The sequence below is a fragment of the Pungitius pungitius genome, chromosome 3 (assembly GCF_949316345.1).
Source record: "Pungitius pungitius chromosome 3, fPunPun2.1, whole genome shotgun sequence".
NCBI classification, from domain to species: domain Eukaryota; kingdom Metazoa; phylum Chordata; class Actinopteri; order Perciformes; family Gasterosteidae; genus Pungitius; species Pungitius pungitius.
The window spans coordinates 25,251,683-25,277,534 of record NC_084902.1 but is presented as its reverse complement, the minus strand read 5'-3'; the positions used below and the strand labels follow the sequence as shown (position 1 = coordinate 25,277,534).

At 41.4% G+C, this 25,852-nt stretch overlaps 1 protein-coding gene across 1 annotated transcript in view; it reads left to right on the top strand.

Annotated features, from left to right (window-relative positions):
- The first annotated feature begins 4,070 nt into the window (after window positions 1-4,070).
- The window catches only part of LOC119209352 (interleukin-1 receptor accessory protein-like 1), a 214,298-nt gene continuing 192,516 nt past the window's right edge, over window positions 4,071-25,852 (top strand). Inside the window, exons 1-3 of the mRNA XM_037458632.2 lie at window positions 4,071-4,234; window positions 6,432-6,501; window positions 6,592-6,683. The gene's annotated coding sequence lies outside the window, so the exon portion shown is untranslated. The remainder of the gene's footprint in view (window positions 4,235-6,431; window positions 6,502-6,591; window positions 6,684-25,852) is intronic.

Here is a 25,852-nt window from a genome sequence, read left to right as displayed (position 1 = left end):
GCTCACGTAGGTGTCTGTCTGAAATATAATGTGAATCATAGAGCCATCTATCGTAGCTGCATGCGTTAACATGGCTCCCCAGCGATGATCACGAAGGACACAAAATGATAAAGCTTGATAATAGATTTATAGATAGAGTGGTGATAAAGAAAAAGCATTCTCCTAATAATAATGTCTTTAATTAAATAGACTTAATATTAATAGTAACAATTATTTCACGGCACAAAATAACAAATATCCGAAATATGTACCTGATGGTCGTGTGCGTACTTCATCACAACTCATCTTCAGTCCAGCTAAAAGTACTAAAAGAAGAGAGTCTGCTGAGACAGAAGTTTGCCCTCAATTAATCTTGTCATCAATCCCGGCAGACTGCTGGCTGTCACATTTTATACAGAGAACATTGCATGCTGGGAGCATTTCCTGTTGGTGTGTGATTATGTTGACCCTGCATTTATTCATTTTCTTCTATTTGAGCATTAACTTGAGTTACTTTTTTACGACTTGAGAGTTACCGCTTAATATTCAAGGCAAGTGAGATCCTCCACAATGGTGACGCTGGCCTTGTTTATATATATATATATAATTTCTCTCTCTTTTTTTTTTTTTTTTACAAATATTCACATTGCAATATGGCCAGAAAAAAGCAGGGATGTTAGTGGAGTCCCACAGTCTGGATCCAACATACACAGCCAAGACCTAAGAACTTAATCTATCAAGATGAAGTCCATTCTATTGTAGGCTGAATGGAATAACCCAGAGAAAAAGGGTCCAAATACCAAAAAGCCTTCGCTTGTAATTCCTGCAATATCACTTAAAATAGCCAAATTAGGTTAAATGTCCGACAGCAGGGCCGGCAGTGGGGCGGCCATCTTGGATTAATGTCAACCCAAATCCAAAATAATGGGAGACTATAATGAGAGACTCTCCACCCTTCCTGTTACGCCGACATGGTGGGAACGCGGCGTGTACACGCGCCAGCTGTCGGCGGCCTGGGTGGTAATGGTGAAGACAGCCGAGCGAGACAACGAGAGGACGTCTCCTGCTTTTGCTAACGTAAGTGCAACGTGGACAGAGTTGGTGACACCACTTCCTACTCCAGGCCGCCATTAGACTAATCACATCCACACATTTCTACGCTCGAAAAAGACAACCGTAAAAATGAAACTCTTGATCAAGAGTTTTATAAATCACTCTGATTAGGACCTGTACTTCCTGTGCTGAATGCCGTCCTCACAGAGGGGCTTCTTTGTAAGCAAGACGACATTGGAAGTACTTCACAAGGTTTTTTGCTGAGTCACGCTGAAAAAAGGATACTCATTTATTTTGCAACTTAAACAGTTTCTGTCATTAGTCTAGCCAAAAGGAATTTAGTTTTAAGTGGTCAAAGGCATGTTTCACTAAAACTGAATTAGCCCTGAATACCCATGGGCTCAAACGACACGTTGAAGCACGAACCCGCGCTGTTGAGTTCTTATTGTTCGGTCTCAATAGCAGCTAAATGAAGCTTAGCCCCGAGTTCAATCAGGAAGATTGCCTCATTCACAAATCTGGTGCCCTCTACTCTGTCATTCAGCGCTCATTCCTAATCAGTTCCAGCTATTTCGAGCTAAATTTTTCTTCCCACGAACCACAGTCGCAGAGCTGGAGATTAGAGTTTGAGACGGAACTTGTTTCTGAGATGTGGGATCAAGCTTTGTATTAAAACTTCAATGTATCAGCGGGGGGCTGAATCAGTTGCGTTAGCCTCTTCTCGGCTGGATAATTGTGTCACTGTCGGACAGTCGGAAAAAAAAAAACCCCAAGCACTATTTAGCAACCCCGCTAACCGGGCAAAGTCCCTCGGCCTGATGAAATGCCCCCAAGTCAAAGGTCAAAACCTCAGCAATCGCTTTCAGGCTAAAACACATTCCTGTGTGCACAGCCATGCTTTGATGCTGGAGAACATGTTTATAACTAAACAATAGCCGGCAGTCATTCCCAAATCTCAATCCACACCTGATTGCATGAGCACAGATAAAAAACCCAAAACAACAGTGCTCCCAGTTTTTCTTTTTTGGGGGGGGGGGGGTTGCAGTCTTTCATTTTCACAAAACACCAGCCAAGCCGTCCATTCCTAGTTTCATGCTCACGGGATGAAGGGATGAAGGCGTTTTCTCTTCCTTTTTCATGCCAGCTGCAGATATTGATAGCAGGAATGTTGGAGGCCCCTCACGGTGCCACATTCTGGACACTTATTTCAGCATCCCGTGGCTTTTTTGTACGTTTAAAAGATAGGATGTGCAATATTCTCGGACCAAGAAATGAATCCACAGAAATTTCTTTGTGGCTTGTCCAGATAATGTTTTGGTCAAAGAATAAGAAACCCCTCTGCTTTTTGCTCAAGGCGTCAGCGGGAGACGGAGGGGGAGGCAGTTTTCATTTCAATCGCTCTCCGCACAATTGTTGTACCAGGCCGCGATCCAGTTTAGAGATATGGAGTGTATGACTGAGTAGAAAGCACTTCAGGTGAATTGGCAAAAAAAAATCTATTGAAGGTACAAGTTTAGTTTTTGGGATTCATTGGATTGATATGCTCAGCAGTGTCGAGAAAAGGAAAGGAGAAGGAAAGATTGTTATTTTGAGCCTTGCCTCTCCAATATACCATCCATGGAGTAAATATCTGTTTTTCATTATTTAGGTTCCCTCGGGCTGTCAGCATCCAAACCACTAAGATTTAAACAAAACAGAATGGTCTGATGTGGTCAGAATGCTGAAAAAACGGAACACACATTCATGTTGAGGATAGTCTGTCTCAGTGTCAATGTGTGTGTGTGTATGTGTATGTGTTTTTATGCTTATGGGCATGCATACAGGGCTCTTGTGTGTGACAAGGCAGCGAGTTGCTCTCATTCCTAGAAGCTCCCCGGGGCGCTGGGAAGCATCTGCAGCCCTCTCTTTTCCATATGCCCCGTGCCTCTCAGTCTTACTCAATCATTAATTCAGGGTGATTATGAATTAACAAGCCGCCATCACTCTTTCCCCTGTCAGATCAGCCTGATTTTTAATCCCTTTTTATGATTTCGGCATAAGAAAATGGCTCATAATTGTGTAGGCAAAGCGGTCTCAGGTGGAAGGTTTGGCTTGATGATGCTGCGGATACAGTTGCTATAGCAATGCAGGGTTTCTCAATTAGTGATACGTGTTTCTTTGAATCTCCTTTTGGACATTTTTAGCCCGGGTATAGAAGTAAAAGAGTTTAATGATCTGTTTCATGTAAGGATGACAACAATTTCACTCAAATTCAGGCTGTTTAGGCCACCAAATGTCATCTTAGTGCAATTGGAGGGCCAGACAAGTTTATATTCCTAAAATATAGTGTGTTGTGTACAACATTTGAAAGGGTGTGATGGAAATCCCAGGTGGCAGTGAGACGCCGCCCCACACGCCATAACTGGACAGATACTCGCCTACATGGGGGCCTGAGCACAGCATCCTCTAGTCTACAGCAGTATCTGTAAGAGAAAACGTGATTAGATATATTCTGTTGGAAGGGAGATTTACAAGCTTCAAGCTGCTTTCTGTGTGTGTGTGTGGGGGGGGGGGGGCGGTGTAAAAGGCTCTTGACATTAAAATGCTCCTCACCAAAACGGATTTCAAATTAGATAACCACAGCATTTTATCTCATTAATCTCCACAACCCTAAATTTGGATTCAAACGGATTTTTTCCCCAATAAACACTCTACTGTCTTATCTTGTATTTTGCTCTCTTTTCATACTTATTGCACTGGAGATGAATATCAATACATGTATGGGTGTATTTACTATTTCAATATTCAGATATTTTGTTGCGTTGTCGCCATCTGCTGGATTTGAGCGGTAACTTTGTTGTATAAAGTCGAACTTTAAGCCACTGTCCCGGTATTCACATCATTAATATGAAACCCAGTTCCATCACGTAATATAATAATTTTGTAAGCAATATTGATATAGTTCTATTTGAATACTTTAAACGCAAAACATTTATTCCATTTCACCTGTACTTTTAAAACCTGAATTCACTTCCTGGCACGTGCACAACGGGCCAGCTGCAAACGTTATCACGCTAATTGGTGTTGACTGAAGTGACTTCAGTTGTTTCAACGACCAGGAAACTTCCTAAGAGCTTTCACAAAGACTTCGAAGAGAAAAAGAAATATATTCGTGGACAACGCAACTTTCGTCGCGGGCGATAACGGAACGGCGCCGCAACGGGTGAGTTTCGCACAATTCGAACGGCAGCTATAATATTTATAACGAACATTCTACCGTTGCAGCTGGCTAGCTAGTATGTAACGTTAGCGAACGTAGCTAAACTCAGCAGCACGTGTGTTAACTCGGGTCCCCCCACCCCTTTTTTTTCTTTTACTAGGTGTTAATTGTGGGTCAGTACAAACACACGTTCCGAGTGAGTTGTTGTTGTTGTCTGGATTCGGATGAAGCTGCGCTGTAGCTGGGTCTCAGTTCCCTAGGTTGCCTCCTTGTAGGACCCATGCTTCGCGGTAGACCTCGGCTTGGTCCTCCTACGACCGCATAGGCCGAACCGAGCGGCCCGTGAAATGGGACGGTCTGGCCCATAGGTCTAGCCTACGGGGGGGGGGGGGAACTCCGCTGCTCCCGTTGCCTAGCAACCTGCTGCGCTAGACAATAAAAGCTTTAAAACGCGAAAAACGTATAAAATACAGCTAGAAAAGGGCATCTTCTTATTTTATTTAGGAAGATATGCTTCACCCCTGGAGCATGATTTATTTCAGGCTGAGAGAATAACCGGCTATTTTAAATTCAAAATGTATCAGTCAAGCCATGTATTTTCAGCTAAAAATATAATATATAATATAAAAATAATATTGCATTCTTAAGGCAGAGGAAATCAATCAATACTGTCAATGAAATCCGCAACGGAAAACACATTTTTCCTTAAGATAGTACAGAATATATCCACGCTACAGTAGCTGAATGTTACCACACGTATCATGCTTCCTCCTGGCTCCATAAAACAAAACAAAAGGAAAAAAAGCAACCAAGTTTAGTTTCTTTGTGTATTTATTCTCATTGTTTGTAAAGTTACTGACTTAAAAAGTAATATTTCATTACTTGTCTGCTTGAACTCACTTTGATCCATTTCTGAGGAAGTTTAAACTATATATAAAACCGTCATAATCGAGTGAATTCTATTACTTCACGTTACATTTAAAAGTGAACTCTTCCCCCGACTGTTGGCTCACCTGCCTCCGCCCTGAATAAATTAAATCCTCATCGGCGCGCACTGCATGATGGGATATCCTGGGATGAATCCGATGCGTCCTCCAAATCGGCTCCTGGAGGGCTGCGTCCAGAGGAGCCGACAAGATGGGACAGCAGAGTCGCAGGCAAAGTGGCGTATGCGGCTGACGAATGCGTCCTTAAGGATGCAGCCTAGGGAATTGAGACATACCCTGTAATATGGATGGCTGGAGGCTCCACGGGCGCTAAAGGACCCCTGGTGTCATAATGATTCAAGTGAACGCCAGGATCTACCGTAATCAATAATGTGTGTTTAAATGCAATTTTCTCTCTGCATTCAACGATAGCTTTTGGCTGCAATCTTTGTCCTTAATTGTTTTAAACATTTCTGGTGACAAATGAAGCCGCAACATGTAAGTCCTTAAATTACAGCCATTATTTAGCATTACAATATTTGAGATGAGAATAGAATAGGTATTTAAAGTGTCGTTATCTCACCTCAGGGGGAATTTTATAATCTCAACAGAATGTTCTTGACCTTTCCAGTAGTGCATGTCGGCTCTGAGGCACATAGGTTGCTCTGTGCCTTTCCCAATGAAAATTGCCTCTTGGTTAGAGAGATATATTTTAAAAAAACGGTTAAAACATCTGCAGGATTATCTTCAACACATCGAGGCTGTGCCGTTTTCTTTTTTCGTGGGGGGTGGGTCTTTTCTTATCCAAAGCCAGGGTTTAAGTAAAGACGATGCTGAATCATGTACAGATTTTAAAGTGCCTTGATGTGAATTTGTAATATGGGGCTTCATAAATAGAAATGATTCGACCTGCTCGTCTGCTGTCAATCTATATTCTGAGCCATGCACCTTTTGTCATTCCTGAAAACGATTTAGATTTGGAAATAAATGGCATTTGAGTGTGACAGTTTTTTGCTATTGTAGACAGTGTAGAGACTATCCCGCGCATTACAAGTTGCAAACACACACACGCACACAGCACGGGGGTAGTGGGGGTGGGGGTAAAGAAAATCTGTGCAACCAACATCTGCTGTTGATCTGATGGGACAGAGTGAGCCGGCCCCGTCCAGACCTCTATTACCAGGTTTAGATGTTGCCAGAAGGCTATGTGAGAGGAAGTCATGTATGTGTGCTGATGGCAGTCTACTTTTTTGTTTTTTCTCAAAAACGAGAAGGACACCTCAGCTCTGCAACATGTGAGACTTTCAACATTGGACACAAGCTGAGATACTTTCCATGATGAAGGTACATAACTGAAGTTTTTGATTTTGCTGTTAAAATCATAAAATGAGACCTTGTCGTCAGGCAGATTATCCTGTTCTTGTCTATCTTCAGGGAAAGGAAATAATGACATTGCAAGCAAGAAAGCTGTACTCTCTGACGCTGCTGATTCAGCACCCGACCCGAGAGAAGGGAAACATTCATCGGTAAGTCACAAACTAGCTTGATGATCCCATGGGGCTCTATCAAAGTTACATTGGTCTGTAGAGCAAACTTAATTAAATAGATTTGGTGGAGTCAGAGTGATCCATCTCCCAAGGGGCTCAGAATACAAACCCGAATGAAAGGCTTATTCCACACTTTGTATCGCCCTTGCAGGTCTAGAGTACTCAAGTGCATTTTGAGGTGGCATTTTTTTAACAATGGGCCAACCTTAAAGGCCACGAGTCTCACTCACTACGGAAACCACAGCGGTCTATTTTACTGTAATGAGCTGCAGGGGTTTGACTTGCTGAGCTAGCACTACTCATTTGAGTCAAACGACAAACCACAGGGATCTGGCAGAGACGGCCTCTGAATGTATCGTCTTCTTCCACCAATTCTTCCCACTCATTTTCTTTCACACCATCAGCCTCAAACATCCCTCAGCCACCCTCTTCCTTCCTAGTGTCCTGTTATATTGGTATTATGAAGGCACCGCTACCAAAAAAGAATTACACAGAAAAAGCCTAATCAAGGCGGTTTCTCTCTCTGTCTCCTAAGATAGACACAGAATGCACAGTGTACAAACTCATCATTCTCCACTATGTTTTGCAATGAAGTGTGGGACACACACACATCCAATATAAACCACAAACGTTCTGAGAATCATAAATAAGGTCGGAAACTGTAGGGAAAGGGAAATCAACACACAGGGTTGTTTAAAATCGTCTGCATCATCCAATATGAAATGTGCCCACACATTCTTTATCTTTCTTTGCACAATCAAGTTCCGTATGAATGTTACCAGGTAAGTGTGGCCTGTTCTTAAAGGTGTAATGCGTTAGCTGAGGCCAAATTGTTCCTTTTCAAACATCATCAATAGAATTTGAGAAGGGTTGCCGTGTTTTAAATGATGTTGCACTATGACTGTTAATGTCTTGAATTTATGTGTTTTAATCACTTTCTGGCTTCATCATTTGGCCTTAAGTGCACAGTAGGTAATAACTAGAAAATGCATTTCCTGCTGAAAATGCGTTGGAATGCATAAAGCTGAAATTAATTGCAGAAAGTTTCTGAGAATACAGAAAATAATAAAAAAAAAAAAATTCTAAAAATTGCTGAAACAATAAAAATAGCTGAAAATACAGAAATGAGAAAAGCTGAAATTAATTTGAAAGAATTGCAAAAAAACTGAAATGGGAAATGGGCTTATGAATTTGAAAAAAAATACAGAAATAATAAAAGCTGAGAATTAAAAAATGTGTTTTTGTAGTACTAGTTATAGTTGTAATTGTGGTACTAGTGGTAGTAGCAGTAGAAGTAAGTACTAGTTGTACTAGTATTTGAAAGAGCAGTTTGTATTTTAACCAAACAGCTTCATTCTGTGCTTCATAATTAAGGTACAGATAGTCATTGAGGCTTTTATTTGGAAAAAATGGAATTGGGTGAGGGGCTGGGAGAGAGAATGTTTTTCATTCAAACTAAATGGACTTGGTAAATTGACTTGTACAGCGCTTTTCTAGTCTTCTGACCACGCTTTGAGACTACATGACATCATTCACACCCACTCATACACTGATGACAGGACCTACCAGACACCATAGTGGCACCTGCCCATCAGTAACTAACATTCACACACTGTAGTCACAGCTAGAGGAGCAATGCTGGGGGTCAAGTGGCTGGCCCAAGGACACATCGACATGCGGGTTAGCCGGGCCTGGGATCAGACCAACAACCCTCTGATTGGAGGACGGCCGCGCTCACCCACAGTCGCCCTAAGCTAAGAAAACTAAGAAGTTATTAATTGATGGGCCTCATCAAACATTACAGTTTAAAGATGAAGCCTGAAAAGTGAATATTGTGACCGTAAGGGCAAAAGTGCCATCTTTTTGTTACCGAAATCTGATGCTTCGCTCACTCTAGATTTGCGGAACAAGATGCCCTCTAGCTCCCTTCATTGAAACCCATGTAAAACTCAGAAGAGGACTGAAAAACTAATGAAACATTATTAGTGATTATGAAAGTTGAATATAGTATATCAACAAGCTGTTTTTTTTTTTATAAAATAGTTTAGACTTTTGTCAACTTTTTAATGTTGAAATGGTGTCTAGCTGAAAGATTATCAACGCTGAAAAAGTTGAAGTTTTGAGAGGATTTGAAAATGATCTCCATTGTTAAAGTTTGATTTTAATTTATATTAGGCAAGGCAAGGCAAATTTATTTGTATAGCGCTTTTCATACACAAGGCAGACTCAAAGTGCTTCTGGCCCGTTCAATTAAAAGTTACAGTGCAGAGTGAGAGATTAAAATCTTATTAAAATTGAATTAAAAGCAGAGGTTAAAAGGGCAATGTAGGTAAAATTTAGCAGTAGGCGAAGGTGAACATAAAAGTTTTCAGTCTTGTTTTAAACGTGGTCGGGAGTTGGAGCAAGTCTTAAATCTTCAGGAAGTTTATTCCAGCTGTTTGTTGCATAGTAACTAAATGATGCTTTCCCATGATTTGTATTTACTCTGGGAATCACTAACAGATTGGTGTCAGAAGAGCTTAGTGATCTTGAAGGCTTATGTAGTGGAAGCATATCAGTGATATACTTTGGCCCTAAAACATGTAGTGATTTCTATGTGAGCAGTAGGATTTTGAAATTAATTCTCTGACATACTGGGAGCCAATGTAAGGATTTAAGAATTGGTGTAATGTGCTCACATTTTTTGATCTTTGTTAGCACTCTAGCAGCAGCGTTCTGAACAAGCTGGAGCTGCCTGACAGTTTTTTTTGGAAGACCTGCAAGGAGACCATTACAATAGTCTAGCCTACTAGTTATAAAGGCATGTACAAGTGTTTCTTGAGCTGACATGAGCCCTCTAAGTCGTGCTACATTTTTGAGGTGATAGTAGGCCGATTTTGTTACTGATTTGATGTGACTCTCTAAGTGTAAATCTTAATCCATAATAACCCCCAGATTTCTGGCTTTATTTGATGTTTTCAGGGACACAGAGTGAAGGTGTTGGGTTACTTTGAACCTTACTTTTTTAGCACCAAATAGAATGATCTCAGTCTTGTCTTCATTTAGTTGTAGGACATTTTGACACATCCAGTCTTTGATTTGATCAATGCACTGGCACAGAAAATCTATGGAAAATCTACAATAGTCATTTGGTGATAGCGCTACATAGATTTGGGTGTCATCAGCGTAGCAATGGTGGTCAATTTTATTATTTTGCATGATTTGTCCTAGTGGGAGCATGTAGATGTTGAATAAAGTCGGCCCTAAGATCGAACCTTGGGTTCATAGTCATAGCACCACTCTCCTGAAGGAGCTGAAGATTTTAATATTTGAATGTTCTTAATAGCTGAAAGTGTGAAGGAGTTGAAAGGTGCGGCGGAAGAAATAGAAGTTGAATAAAGGTTTGAAGAACGATACTTGGAATGCATCAATGCATTCCAAAAAAAAATATTCTAACGTTATATAGGGCTTATTTAAATACCCAAAGATGCTTTACACAAACAAGAACATTTTTAGTGAAAAGTAAACCCGAGAAACTGTGCGCAATGAGTCATGTAGTGGAGGTGGCGTGTAGGGGTTAGCATTTGAAGGTGAGTTTAAGGAGGAGGTAACCTTTTTTTTAAAATTCCTCAATTGAGGGCAGCTTTAGCTCCTTCCATAGTAGGATTGTAAATACTAGGAGGATAAGAAAGTAATCCTTAAACTAAGGGTTTTTCTGTTGCCATTGCTGACCTTTTCATTTGAAATGGTCTGCTCAGTTGGTATCGAATCCTTTCATTTGAGGAAATGAAGCCATCTTGTCATCATTCACTCCCACAATATCAGCTCTGCTCACTTCTAGGAAACGTTAAGAGACTGTTTCGAACCCCTACCAGAACTTACACAAGAAGACACATAACACTTGTATCTCATCTTGTTAATTTAGTGTTGAAGTTTTGTAGTTGTCTCTGCCCATTTTTTTCACGAGCTGTCCTTGAGGGGAAAAAGCATTTGGGCTAACCTCGGATGTGATGAATTGTGGTTCATTTATGATGATGGTTGCCCCAACCCCTGGTTTATGAATGGGATTGTGTGTCTGCTGGGAATGTTTCCCTCCCACAATTCATCACTGGGGGTTTAATCACAACTTGTGTCCACAGATAGTCAAGTGATCCATTGGGAATACTATTATCCAGCTTTTTTGCCCTTCATTTTTTGTTAATTTTAGGAAGAAATAGAGCAACATTCACGTCTACATTCTTTGTCACTGCTCTGCCGGAACAACCCCCACATTGCCTTTTTTTTCTTTGGCTTTGGCAAATTGAACGGGGCAAATTTTTCAACCCCAATTTATGCATTTAATTATTCACTCAAATAATTGCACCAATAAAACATTTGTGAATTGACTATTTCTAATCTAGGAAAATTGATTGCTAAAACCAACAACAACTAAATAATTGTTTCATCATCACTTATTTTTATCAATGACTCTGAAATGTAAAATTTAAGGCCGTGACATGACGGAAGAGAGGATTGGCTTTTAACAGGGGGTCTGAAGTACATGACTGCATTCATTCTCGGTATTGTTGTGTTGACATGGAAATAAACTCTTCATTCCAAATGAGCATCTGTATTCCTCTCCCCACACAGTACTTGGCCTGAGTGCCTTCTCCAGAAATTGCCGCTTGCGCATAGCAGCCTCTTTTCTTCTGACGTGATCTGGTGATCCATCTTCAAAGCCTCCCCCCCCCCCCCCCCCACCCCCCACCGCTCCAGATTCGCTCTCCTGGGTTAACGTAGGCGGATGTGCTGCTGACCGAATATCATATGCATGACAAATTTGCCATCCCTGCACTTTTTTGCTTGGTATGTGGCAGTGCAGCAGTTGATGGATAGAATGTGTCACTTACTGCAGTGCTCAGGGCAAGAGACATGCGTTTGGACGTGGGGAAGGTCGGGGGAGGGGGGTTGTCCCTGAGAGACAGGGGGCTGGAGAGGGCAAAGTAAAGGCCAAAGACCTGGCTGCGTTAACTACCGTGACCTGAAAGTGACACAAGAGACAGGCTGTTCTCTAGATCATCTTGGCTGAAGTCCCGGACAAAAACATATATTATTTAATCTCAACTGCTATCCAGAGAGGAAAATGAATTTTTGCAGCGCCATAAACATCAACTTAAACATACATTGTTTGATTTGGAGCTAAAATCCACAAGGAAATATTTTTAAGTCATAGTTTACCGATCGCAGTTCCACTTTATTTTTTTAAACATTTTTTTCTTAGGGAGTCGGAGAGATGTGCTGCTGCTGTCAAGCCTTGAAATACATTAATCAAAATGTGTGGTTTATTTGGGTAGTGAAATTGAAAATCGATTAAATGATAAAGATTTCCCGAGTTTTAATCTAGTTAAGCTCAACAAACATCCCAGAACCCACTGCGACATATTAGTTACTTGTTTTGTCCAGCCAGTCCAAAAATGAAAGGTTATTGATTTTTGAAAATCAACCACCAAATTGGTGATGGACGTATCTGTCCAAAGCTACAGTACTTTGATCCCCACTGTATTTACAGTCCTCATAGTTTGGCTAGGTATTCGATACCCGGGCTGGATCCGGCCTTAAGGTCACATTCAGAGTGTGGCTCCGACTCGCCATCCTGAGCAGGCGATGGGCAGGGCGGCCTTCAGCACTTACAGGTCCCAATGATATTATTTCAACAGGCTTTCAGCGGTGTGGAGAGTCATTGCGGTAGTTGAGAGCTAATGGGCCAGATGTAAGAGCCACCTGGCCGGCGACAGACCCCCGTATGCTGCCGGGGACGGAGCCAGTCGGGCAGAGCCCAGGCTCGCCGTTCCTCCCTCACGAGAGGCTTACCGCCGCCATATCTAGCACTGCGACTATACTCCTCACGGCGACATTGTTTTGCAACTTTCTTTTGTATACCTAACTGTTAAAAGCTGGCATTTAAAAGTAGAGCTTTTGGTAATTATAACGTAGAGCAGTTATTAATACATATATCTTTTTCTCATTGTGACATTAACGCATTTCGACCTGTAGAAATCGAGGTCATGGTGCCGAGCTCTGAAACCATAATGCATCAGTTTGAATAAGCCCCCGGCAACGTGCGAGTGCACAAATTTGTGTCCATACATACCCAAGCCGCAGACCCACCGTTATATCTGGTATGTGTGGAATGAGCAGGGCTCTTGGCAGCCCGCCCATTTAATTCATTTAACACTGAAGAAAATGGAGCACTTCTGGCAAACAGGGCACTGGGAAATAGAGCCGTGAATCTTGATTGTGGGGCTAAATGAACAGCCAGGTCTGAAGGTGTGTCATCTCGGCCGTGAGCAGAGATGCATGCGGAGACACCCACCTGCTTGCTTCTGTGTCCCTGATAACCTCACAGAAAAATTACATTAAGCGCACAAAGTAGGTATTTCCTTTTGGAAAAGATGGAGACCAATAATGTCCAAAGTTGCACATCCTGGGACAAAGGCATAATTCATGCCCAACTCCAGGCACCAAATAATGTTCCAGATAATGTGAGACGGTGTGTATGTATACTTGTTTAAATATTTATGGGAAAGGGGCAGGTGTGTGTGGCTGGAGTGTGATTTACACCAGCAATAAGTTTGTGTGAGCACAGAGGTTGTTGGTCGCCTCAAGCAAACTCGACGGAGCTGAGAATCGGAGATGATATCCTCCCACCAGTGATGACCTCTTAAGCCGCTCAGCTATTCAAAATACTCTGATTTATAAAACTGGGCTTTGTTCTCAAAAGACAAACACATCTCCATGGAAAGCAGTCGGGAGGATCGAAATCAATAGTGTGAATTGTTGTAGAATAACTGTGTAAGTGTTATTGTCCTTGATGATGATAACACATCTCTGCGTTTTATTCAATATGTGTTTGTCAATTATACTATTATCTCAGTAATCGGCAGTCACTTAGATAGTCATTATTTTAAATGGTGGGGCTTACACGGTGTGCCACAATAATCTGACCAATAACTAAATTGATTTTCTACAGAAGGGAGTGTAAGTGGATACGAAACTCTAAATGTTGATCTGCTGTGTTTTTTTTGTTTTGTTTATTCACTTGTTTGGCCAATAAAGTGTGTGACTTAGACGCTTTCTTTTTGTTCGCCAACCCTAACCAAGTAGCTTTAGTTGGACAAGCTTTGCTGAAGGAGTGCTGAATACAGTATATGGGCCATTTATTGGGTCAGTTATTGCTAAAATGAAAGGGCTTGTTGTATAACTTAGATGATTTAAAAAAAAAAAATTTTAGATCATAAAGCAAAACCCATACACTCTGTAATGGATGCAGGCTAAAAGAATAACCTGGATGCATGCAAGATTTTCCCTCCAGTTTGTTTTCCCTTTCCACTCTAACATATTAAACTTGGCTTAACACAGAAAACAGGTGTGACACATATTAGGAGCGCGTGCAGAGGATGGTGGATCCAGTGGCTGTAAGAATCGTTTATACATCTGGCCCCTGGATTATGTTATCAAGCAGAACTAGTTTTGTATTTGTACGAGGAACAAAGGTTGCACATTCCTTACGTGGAGTATATAAACATTTCTAATTTATTCTGTGGAGAAATCAATTCGCACAGAACTGACTCTCCCGAGAGGAGGCGAGTATGTTCTGCTTATTTAATTCCGCAAGCGTGAATAGGTGCACGCCTGCAAATAGCGATATTTCGACAAGATTTAATATTGATAATATTAAAAACGGATGGACTTTTCCTTGCTTATAGGGATAGTGTGCTTACCGATTCAAATAAATTGAATAGGCAAGCACACTATCTCTAGAATCAACAGGGGGTAAAAGAGGGTCAGAAGGCACCAATGCCCTCCTCACGCCTCAGTCAAGAGAACAAGTAACCCGTCACTCTCTGGGCCTCCGCCTCAGGCTTTAAATCTATGGTGACAGGGCGTCGCTGGAAAAGACCCATCGAGCACAGTGCGGGGCGACGGCCTCGTGCCCTTCTCCGTCACACCTGTGCTCCATCCTCCTCCGTGTGACGAGGTAGGAGACAAGTTATCGCCGACGTCAGCTTTACGAGTCTCCGTCTGGCTGTGCCGCGCTAATGAAGTGATTGTGCTGCTCCTTCAAAGTGGGGGGAGTCAGAGCATGTGATGGCAAATTGGTCAGCAGAGTGTCGATGTGGGGCAAAATATAAGTGCATGCTGTGCAAGTGGCTTCTCTGGATGCTTTGCTGCTTTGAAATCCCTCATTCCTTCACATTTTTTTTTCACCTGAGACGCGGCAATAAAATCCCTGAAGTAGCCCTCAAAAACTCAAAGCACAATGACAGGAGATTATAGTCATGGTGAATTCCCTCATTTAAATAAGTCTGGATGAAGACTGCTCAAAGAATCTGGAGCAAAATGTATTCTTTTAATAAAAGCAAAAAAAACTTTCTGGCATCTGTTGCTTATACCGTGATATCCTTAACCACTCCTGTCAATCATGCACTGACACTTTATGTCCCCGCTTCTGGCTTCGAAGTTCACATACATTATTTCCTGCTTTGACAGCTTGAAAATTCCCACTAAGAGGATTCCCTCATGCCAGCAGCGCCGTGGAGATTTCTTTTGAGGGACGTGTTAGACAGCATCTGAACCAAACGGCGTGCTGTGCACTGTGAGGAGCAGTAATTGTGTGAGCAGTAATTGCCCTCACTGCATCTGCTAGGGAGAATAAGGGCCATCATTGGGCCGGATGCATGCCGCTTCAGGGACTATTTAGTCAGCCGCGGCGCGTGTCAGTGCTTAGTTCAATGGATGTGTACCTTACTATTGACTAAAAACAAGTGTGGCATTACATCTGTTCTAGACTCATGTCTAAGAAATTGTATGTGATTATATTCATTTGGTTTCTCATGACGCTGCACTCAAAGGGCCAGAGATCCAGTGAGAGGGTAGTTTGTTAAAAGTATTGCGCTAACTGGTAAACTTGCAGAGGGCTTTTGTGCACCTGAAATTGAGATAATTTGTATGAACTGTCATGTTACTTTTGAGAAAGGAAAAGGAAAGGAGCGTAACATTTGTTTGAAATGACTGCGCTTCTGGAAATAATGGAACGTGGTTAAGAGGTTTTCTTTCTTGTTGCTAGAGAAACAGTACTTACTATCCCTTGTGCCCTATTAAAGTTGCATGCTTAGGATAAAATATGCAAACCATCTGTAGTTAACTCTTAAGAATTGTTACCAGAAACGTAATAAAGCACTCAAACAAATAAAGAAAAGTCTTTATTTTTTATTATTTATGTCGCTTATAAAGCTTCACATATGCAATGATTGAATTGCAGGTTTTCTCAATTTTATAGCATCGTAAATTGAATCCATTTAGGTTTTGGACTACGGAATTGACTAAGCAATGAATTTGAAGATTTAACCTTTCGCCTCTGGGATGGCCATTTTTCACAATTCAGTCGTCTTTTTATTTTTATTGAGTCATTTAAACAATGAAAAGAAACAAGCATCCGAAAAACATTGCAGATGTATCCAAAGACTTTGGATGAGAGGCCTTCTTTGGTCTATTTTAAACTCAAAGCTTGAATAAGAATATGCCCTAAAACATAATCTTTCTCCTGATGCAAGACAGTTCAGTCAGTGTCTGACGGTTGAAGCTATCTCCCCAAAATAGAAGGCTCAAGTCTGTCATGCCGTCAAAATATCAATCCTGGACTGCTACTGACAGATTAGGATGCCACATTTACATAACTGTCACCCTCTGGACCAGAAATATGCTCCTCCCTTAATGGGTTATTATCATCTTTAGGATTTGTGTTATATAATTCCAAATATGTGTTGATCATTATAATGAGCCACAGGAAACACACTGTAATAATAACAGCATTGTTCCAGTTTTTTTTCCCCATGTACTCTGAATGATGGATTGATTCCAAATGCCTAAGGCTAAACATGCTCTACAAAGGGAACCAGATCGGAGGCAATTGGAACAGCATCTATCCAAGTGGGCCCAGCTGACGGGATCAGTTTGTTCATATCGCTCTTTATAAAGAGAGATGGAAAAACCAGAGAGTGCCATCTATGTAATGGCTTCGGTATTTGGAATTTTGTATTTAATCAGACAAGGGCTCCATTGCTGCCGTGATGAAGCATGAACTTGCAGCTTTCCTGGATTTGACCCTTAGATCTATGATGTCAGAGCGATACAAATACATTGTTAACAGATTTCAAAGGAACACCTATTTTTTCTTTCGATTAGTGGATGGAAGCACATTTTGTATTTACGTCACATTTTTAAACTCCTTTGACCCTCTTTCTTCCCTCCCATCTGTCACATCGTCTGACAAGCAACCAAGACTGTAGCAGAGCGGAGGCCCCCCCGCAGAGACCGAGACCTGTGAAGATTGATGCAAATCCACCTGTTCAGTCTCGCTCCTCTGCTCTTTTCACAGCCGCCTAAGATATTGTACATTAAAGATAACAGCCAACCTGGGCAACTATCTTTTCAAAAGCAGCACCCCAGGGTAGCACCGACGTGTGGAGGTGACTACTGAGGTCAGTAGAAATTGCACATGGTGCTGGAAATGGGCCATAAAAGCTCTTTCTGACATGATAGAGCAGCGCTGAAGCCTTTCCAACAGACCCGTTGTCACAGCAGATCCCTCGCAGGGTGTTATTTACATTTGTATCATTTTAATTTGCTCCATAGTTTATTTGATATGGGTACAATGCAACACGGGATGATCCATTTAGTGTTTAGTGGTGCCATACTCCCGTATTTAGAGCATGATCACAGCAGAAAACAAGGATTTTCTTCGTAAAGACATATAGCAGAGTATTGTCTACCCGAGCAAGGAAGCCACTCTCCCTTTCGTGAATTACTCGGTATTTTGTTGACCAAGCCGAGTCGGATTCACATACTTTTTGAGAGCGCACGGCTCTGCACCTAGTAGAACTGCTTACTTTTAAATGCACTATTTGAATGGTGAAGAAGCCTGTGTTTCAAATTTTTGACATTGTATTGGAAATAATGCCACTGGGTGCTGGCGTCTCTACATGCCCCTTCCCTGCAGGAGTGCAGCACATATGGCCCCCTAGGCGGTATGGATGGGTCGCTGCAATCAAAGCGGAAGGATATGAGCACAATAAGTATCCCATCTGTCATGTTGTCCTCTCTCAAAAATGGGTTAGTAATGGCTGGGAAAAGGACAGTGAGCCGAATGAAAGCATCATAATTATCTGCAACAGAATGAGAGAATTCCCAGAGTACATGACAGTTATAGATGGCCATCTCTCAGACAAATATTTAGAGCTCCGTTTGTAACTTGCTGCTAAACTCGATGCTATTACCATGTCTATCCCAGCTTAAATATGCGCACCAACATTTTAAATTCATAGCCAGACACGAGTACATCTGCAGCTCGCACTCCCTCAGTTTTCTTGGACCAGTTTTTCTATTCTCCTTTTTCAATAGAGCAGTAATGCATACATAGAGCTCTGACACAGCCGCATGAGGTGAGAGGCCAACATCTTTGAGTTATGCTGGGGGGTTTTGAATGTGAAGTTAACACAAGATTATATTGGTGTGGATTATGATACCTGTAAAGGCATGTGCAAATTATCATAGACTCTTAGTGTTTTCTTTGGGTCGGTTTGATTGCAACATATTGCTGTTGCCGGATGCTGCATGCCAACTGTAAATCTTCCCTCTAGTGACTAACTTTATTCCCTGCATTAACGTTACTCTATAATAATATTTGAATAAATTGGCAACAGAAGATCTTGAGGATACGCTGTCCACTTAACTGTGGTGCTGAAGTCTTCTCACACACAGCTGATTGTTTTGTGTCCATTTATCTTTGTTTTCAATCGAGCTAACAAACCTGTGGTGTTTCCTAATATGCATTTTTATTCTTTCACTTATTTGATGAAGCCATATTTTTCTACGGTAAATTTTTTGTTCTTATTTGTAGTTGTCTAAAGATATTGACTGTTAATACATTTCTTTCGATTTACCATGTGGTTATCAAAGGAAGTAAATGGCACAATACAGCTTTGCCAACATACATGTTGCCTTTTTTGAAAAGTAATTGGTAGGAATGGCCAAAAATAAGACTATTACATTTTCCTGCATACGCAACGACGTTCAAAAGTTTAGGGTTACTTATGGATTCCCTTGTTCATGTTTTATCCATCAAATAGATCGGAAAAATTGTGTAGACATTGTTAATTTATACGACTACAGTTTAACAGCGGATTTTTGATGCAATAGCTACGTAGACATACAAATCCCCATGCTGAGCAGTGAAAAGATTCTTGCTTTCAATGCAGAGATGCAAAGTAAAAGATGGACAGGAACACTGATGGAGGAAGACGGGATAAAGTGTTATGGACTGACAAATCTAAATTCAAGGTTGTGGGATCACAAACAAGAACATTGGCGCTATCTGTCAAGCTTGGTGGAGGCAACGTAATAGTCCGGGGCTGCTCTGGTTTTAGTAAAGTGGGATACTTGTACAAGGTAAAAGGGGATCTTGAAGAAGGAAGGCTATCACTCCATTTTGCAACGCTATGCCGTGGCCTGTGGACAGCATATAAACTGGAACTGGGAGAATGACCCAAAGCACAGCTCCAAAATATGTAATAACTATTTAGCAAAGAAGCAGTCAGCTAGTATTATGTCAATCGCGGATCTCGGACCCAATGAATTGTTGTGGGAGCAAGAGCCCATCAAGCCAATCCAAAGGTGAAAGGTGCTTGTATGGGGGGAAATCTCCTCAGATTACTGTAACAAATTGACTGCTTGAATCCCACAGGTATGCAAGGCTCCATTTGCTGCCAATGGAGGATTATTTGAAAAAAACAGAAAACAAAATTTGAAAGACACATAGTGACCCAACATTTTTGAAAAGGAGTGGATATTATATATAACCACAATATCGAACAAAGCAAGTTGACATTAAGTACACAACATCTTATTTACCAAGTTGTTTTCAAACTTTGACAGTACAGAAAATGACAGTATTTGTATTTTTTTGTGAATGAAGCTTGTTTAAGAGATCACCACATATAGTGCACCTTGAAACTATTGAGGACAAATACATTTCAGTAAAACAAACATAATCTCCTGCCTCGGGGTTCTCTGGCCAGCATAGGTGGCAATGCTGTGCCAGAAAAGCATTTCAACCTTTACCGCTGATCCGTCCCACCATCACTTACTTTTTATTGTATGGACGTCCTTGCCAAGGGAAATTTGTAGATGTTATTTATGAAGAGCCCTTTTTTTTCTCCCAGTACCAAGTATCAGGAGCGCACTTGCCTGTTGCATCAGTCTGATCCAAGCCAGGGGGTTTTAATATGCTGCTCAAAGAGGTAAATAAGCAAATGATACATCTGACTTCGCAGGGGAGTCGGGGAAGGGGGTTGCTTTTTTTTAAGTGGTAATGAAAGCAATAGTGCCACATCGCCACCTTAATCATGAGCGGAATATTTTTAGCAGCCAAGATGGGGGCACAATAAAAGGATCACAGCAGAGGGAAATTCATATCCATTGAAGCCGGTGTTATTGACTATAATCTACACTGAAGGGGGCCTCGGGGGCTGAAATAGCACATTGTGTGAACAATGAAATTAAAAAGGGGTAAGGGACATTTTTCATTTCGGGAAGAGTTTTTAATCCCTCCATAATGACAAGTAAAATGAATGTATTACAGAAAGATATAATTACTGCTTATTAGCAGCGGAAGTTACCTGAAATAGGAAATATAATGGGGCTGTATCTTTTATATTATCTACACTTTAGGTTATTCTAAACAATTACTGAAACATGTTTTCTTTATTTACTGTGTTTGCAACCAAACACTGAAACCATGTAAATGCTCTTTCCACATTTTCATAACAAATGATTGTAGCAGTTGAGGAAGGCGTGTGCCTCCCACACACCTTTTGTGTTTCACATCAATTGTACAGAACGGGCTGAAGGCAAAGGCAGACATATCAAATGTATTATAATTTTCAATTTTGCCAAAATTTCATCTCATCTCGGCGTGGGAAGCCGCCCACGCAGAGCACGCACTGAGCTCTGAGGCTCGCTGTGCAGTGATTCAGCCTCTCACGGAGAGCAGAGAGTACAGGTGACTGAGAGAAGACATCCGAGGATGTCCGTCTCTGCATCGTTAAATTACACCTGGCGTTTAAAGCAGCAGGAACATCCGTTTCACATTTGCAGAGGAGGTTTTAAAGCCTGCAGAGTCTCGCATTCCAGTGTGTGATTTCGAAGCAGTGGCCACTTGACGCTTGGATAAAGTCGCTCTCCAGCTTCAGTGCTAAGGTGGACGGTCGCCGCTTGCTCACTGGTTCCCTGTCTCCAGGGGATCAATTATTTCAACAGCCAACACGAAATGGGAGAAAGTGCTGAGCAGGAGCTCTCAAGGACGAGGAGCCAAACTTAACAGCGCTGACTGTTGTCACTTTTAAGGAGGTGATATTCTGACGGCTCATTATAAGCTGCTGTATTGAACTAAATATATATAACTAAAATATTTCATACTTCATTTAAAATGTTTTTGTGGTAAATGTTAAATTCATAAGCTATATATGAGTTATTTCATCAAAATGATTGTATATTGTTAAGCTTATATATAATTATGTTATTATTAGATCCATATCTCATACTTCTATTGCTTTTGTGGGTCATGCCTGTTATGATGGGACATGATGAACTATACAAAGGAACTTGACTTAAGGAAAGTTTCTTGTCATTTCTTTACCCGGGGCTCCTCCCACATGGCGTTTCAGTCCAACAGCAGTTGGTAATATTGATTAAAAGCCCGGCATTTAACAGGCCTAGCAAGTAAATCATTGGTGAGGGTTACAGATTGCTGACTACAAAACTGGTGTTGATGTGCCGCCAGGCTGCGTTCCAAAAGCCCGGAACCAGACTGAGAGATGATGGAATATGAAGAGTGCAGGCTAGATGGATCAATCAGAGCAAGACTGGGCACGCGACTCAAAGGTCTGGGCTATTTGGATATTGAGTGGACTGCAGATTTCCCTTAAAATTTCTGACAAAATTATTGAATTCTTACAGAAATATCAAATGCCCAATTCTTCTTTAATATTCGCTTGTTGCAAATGCAAATTGTCTGACAGCATAGTGCAGGAAATGAGGTCTCTGGATTTCATCATTTTCTAAGCAATGACACGGACCCGCCTGCCTACCGGATGGGAATAACTTCTGTGGACTCTTCAAGGTCGGGAGCTACGGCGCGGGAATAATGAAAGCTGTTGTTCTAAAGCGTATTTCAGCAAATTCAAGCGGCGGTACCACGTTTGCATGCCCTTGATCATCGCTCCCTGCAGTTCTGTGCACGTCTTGTAATTATCGCACACCCACAGACTGATGCTCTGAGTGATCAGTCAGATCTTTTGACTCAATTAGCCGCGCTCATAGAGTCGGGGAGGAGGGAAAGATTCTGCAGGTTTATACAACTTTTAAGCTGACTACAATGATGACCAAGAAACCAATTTACTCCTGCTCCTTTTTTTCTATTGTTAATGCCGTCGTTAGTTTCACTCTCAGGAGAGCTTGAAAAACAAACAGTACTTTGAGCGGTTTAATCAACACGGATAACAAAAACAGGGTCAAATTCAATAAAACTGAGTCTAATGCTGACAGTACAGCGTTTATTAAACTTTAATATTAAGGAAAACAAATTAATTTAGGAGCACATTGTTTTCTCTGGTGTCTTATTACATAATAATTAAAGCACATAATTGCTCATAGTTTCTGGATTGTTGTAAATTGACTTTGAAAACTTGTTTGCGCAATTCCAAACCCGCCAAATTTCCAATTTTGCTGCAACCAAAAACAACTGAAAGTATTAATTATGACGAATGAAAAGCCAACACAAATAGGAATAAACTGCAGGGAAAGATGATGGAGATTGGAGGACAGCAGCTGCGGACACTGAGGGGTCCCGTCTCTGAACAATTTGAGTGAAGCGATGGCACCTGGACGGCATGCAGAGCTCAGTATGCCCCATCCAATTGTTAGACCCTTTCCCCCCAGGAAAGCTTCTCAATGTGGAGACTGAACAAGGGAGTTTGATGAAATATTTAACTTGGAACACGAGATTTACTTGACTTCAATAAATGTAGTGTTGATTTGGCTTCAGCATAGACAACAGCAATTAGAGTGAGTGAACTCGAGCTGTGTTTCGCAGTTGAAGCTTGACCACTTTATTGCATATGAAAAGTCGTGGAGAGGACGATGGTAGACTGGCGCTAAGTTAGCAGAGAACAGAGGGAAATTGACTTTGCCGGTTTAACTGTTCTAATAAAGTTAGTTTTGCCGGAAGGTGTTTGCATTGGTCGACGCTTCTCATGTTCACAGAACACCTTTGAGGGAAACAAACTACCTGACAAAAGGATTAATTATGTTACTAAATTTCAGTTCCTTTCTCTAAAGTATAAACTAATTTACTGTCATGACTCAATACCTTGTGATGCAAAGTATTTTATTTGCAAACACTTGTTTGGGCTGCCTTGATATGATCAAATATGACCCATGTGTACGCAAAGAGTTGACATTAATGTCAAAATGTGCTGGTGTTCCATCGCTCCGCTTAATCCTCCTTGCAGACTAAGATACCGCAATCAACCCAGAGCAGCCCACTGTTGACGCTTCGTGATTGTGGATGCAGCGTACATTTTCAGCGCGCTGCCTACAAGCTCGATGAAGTACAAAATAATTACCAGCACAAATGGTGCACCACCTCTCTGTGTCGTGCGCTCCACGTGGACTCGCACTGGTAATTAGGTCTGCGACTCGGAGATTAGAGGAACTAGACAAAAGACACTCGAAAGCATTTGAACCAAATTTATGCAGTGCAAATTAAATTAAACAATATATGTTGTAGTTACAAGTAATGCAATGCTTAATTTGTTACACCTTTCACTTCTCGCCTGAATACTCAAAGGTGTAAGCGCGAGGCAGTTTCATGTCCCGAGTAGTAGAGCGGCAAAAAATATAACGTTATTAACCAACATGACTGGTCGACCTTTACCAAAGTCCTAGAAAACGTTCAAAGGATGGGCTGCAGATGGACTCAGCAGCTTACTTTAAGTTAAGACAGTTAAGATTTGACAAAGTTTCAATTCCCCACCTCCTGTGGGCAGAGATCAGATTATCTCTGTGAACAGAATTTCATTTAGGGAAAAAAAAAGAGAGAATCCACAGGCCTCGAGGAATTCACACTGAGATGCGGATGATAACATTTCTCTGTGTAATCTTGGCCAGAACAGCTTTTAAGTTTTCCCCCACCCCCCCTACACGATCAAAGCTGGTTTCATGTTTTTGTCTCTTCAACACACGACATATTGGACATTAAAGAAAGAGATCAAATGGGAATTTTTGAGAATTGACTTGGAAGCAATTTTGGGTCGAACAACATTGTTACAGGCGTCTTTGCTTTAGAGTCAGCACGCTAGTATCAAGTGGTACAAACACGATCAAATAAACGCAGCTGGCTCTTAGTTCCTAAATAATACAGTGAGCCTGTTTATCTGCAGGATATATCTATATCTATGGCATCTATTATCATGTCTTTGTGCTCTGAAAATATTTTTCTTGCACAGAAGTTACAAGAGTACTTTGAATTGTAAGTTCAGTAACGTAATCAAAATGTAATGATTCAGCAGTGGTCAAGATGTACTGACCCCCCCATCCACGTGTGTCCCATGTGTCAAGCTAAGAAGATAATAATAATCTTCTGACGCAACTTAAAAGCGTCTTTTGTCAGAAACTCCCTGTTGATTAATTCCAAATTCAGCTTGATCGTTTTGACTGCACTCTTGGATTCAAACACTCACACACACACACACACCCTCCCGTCCTCCCTCATGGTTTAGATGAACAGTGTTCTTTTTTGTCTTTCATGGTTTCAGGGCCGTAACACTACAGACGTGGCATTGCTGCGAATGCCACTTTCTGAACACATGTATCACTCAAGAATGATTTGGGTATGAATTCTTCTCATTAGTCACAACCTGCATGGCTTTCAATGCGCCTCCCATGCACACTCACTCTCTCTCTCACACACACATTTTTGCACACACTAGCTCTCTCTTCACACTTGTGTGCACCCGCATGTCTCGTGGCAGATACATTATTGATCACATCTTTGGTTGGCCATCGTTGCGAAGAGTTCAAAGAAGAGGCAGCACTGTACCTACCTACACAGATGTGTGTGTGTGTGTGTGCGCGCGTGTGCGGGCTCGCCAAGACACCATACATCGCCTGCAGCTGCAGTCCTATATGATGGGGAAAAAAATCAAAGTGAGAGGAGGAGAAAAAAGACTGATGTTTTCTGCTTAGTAGATGAACAGGGTGGGGAGTGTGGGAGGACAAGATAAAGAGCTGAAGGAAAAAGGAAGCTGCATTGAGGAGAGAATGTGACATCTCCTTTGACATACTGCAGTCTTCAACGGCTGATTTCGCTGACATTATATCTTTGGTTAATATATATATATATATATATATAATATGTGTGTGTGTGTGTGTGTGTGTGTGTGTGTGTGTGTGTGTGTGTGTGTGTGTGTGTGTGTGTGTGTGTGTGTGTGTGTGTGTGTGTGTGTGTGTGTGTGTGTGTGTGTGTGTGTGTGTATATGCATTAAAGATATATATGAAATTGCAACAGACGTCATATGACAGCCAGCTCCATACAGCGGGTGTGCAGCCATCAGCAGCGTTGCTGCAGGAAAGCTCCTTGATATGAGAACAGGAAGATGACTGCATGTACCGAGCAAGAAACTCCACACTTTAAAACGACCTGAAGATTCGTGAGCTTATTTAGTTTTTATGTTTTTCAGTAAACTCTCCACATAGAGGTTTTGCAATAACTTTTGTATTAGTTGCGGTGAACATCAGAGGATGAATCCTAGTCAAGTGATGGTCCCCTGGCTTATTTTAAAAGTGTGAGCATGCTAGCATACAAAACTAAGATTGTTAACATTGTATTAAAGCTACAACATATTTTGTATGTTACAATTGTCATTGGGACCATATATAACGCTATTGGCTCTTTTTAGACTTAATTTCGACAAGATGTTTTTTTTGGGGCGGGGGGGGACGAGGTCTTCGACTGTGTCTCGAGTTTTGAGGTCAGTACTTGCATTATAATGTTATAATAATTACGCCGTTGT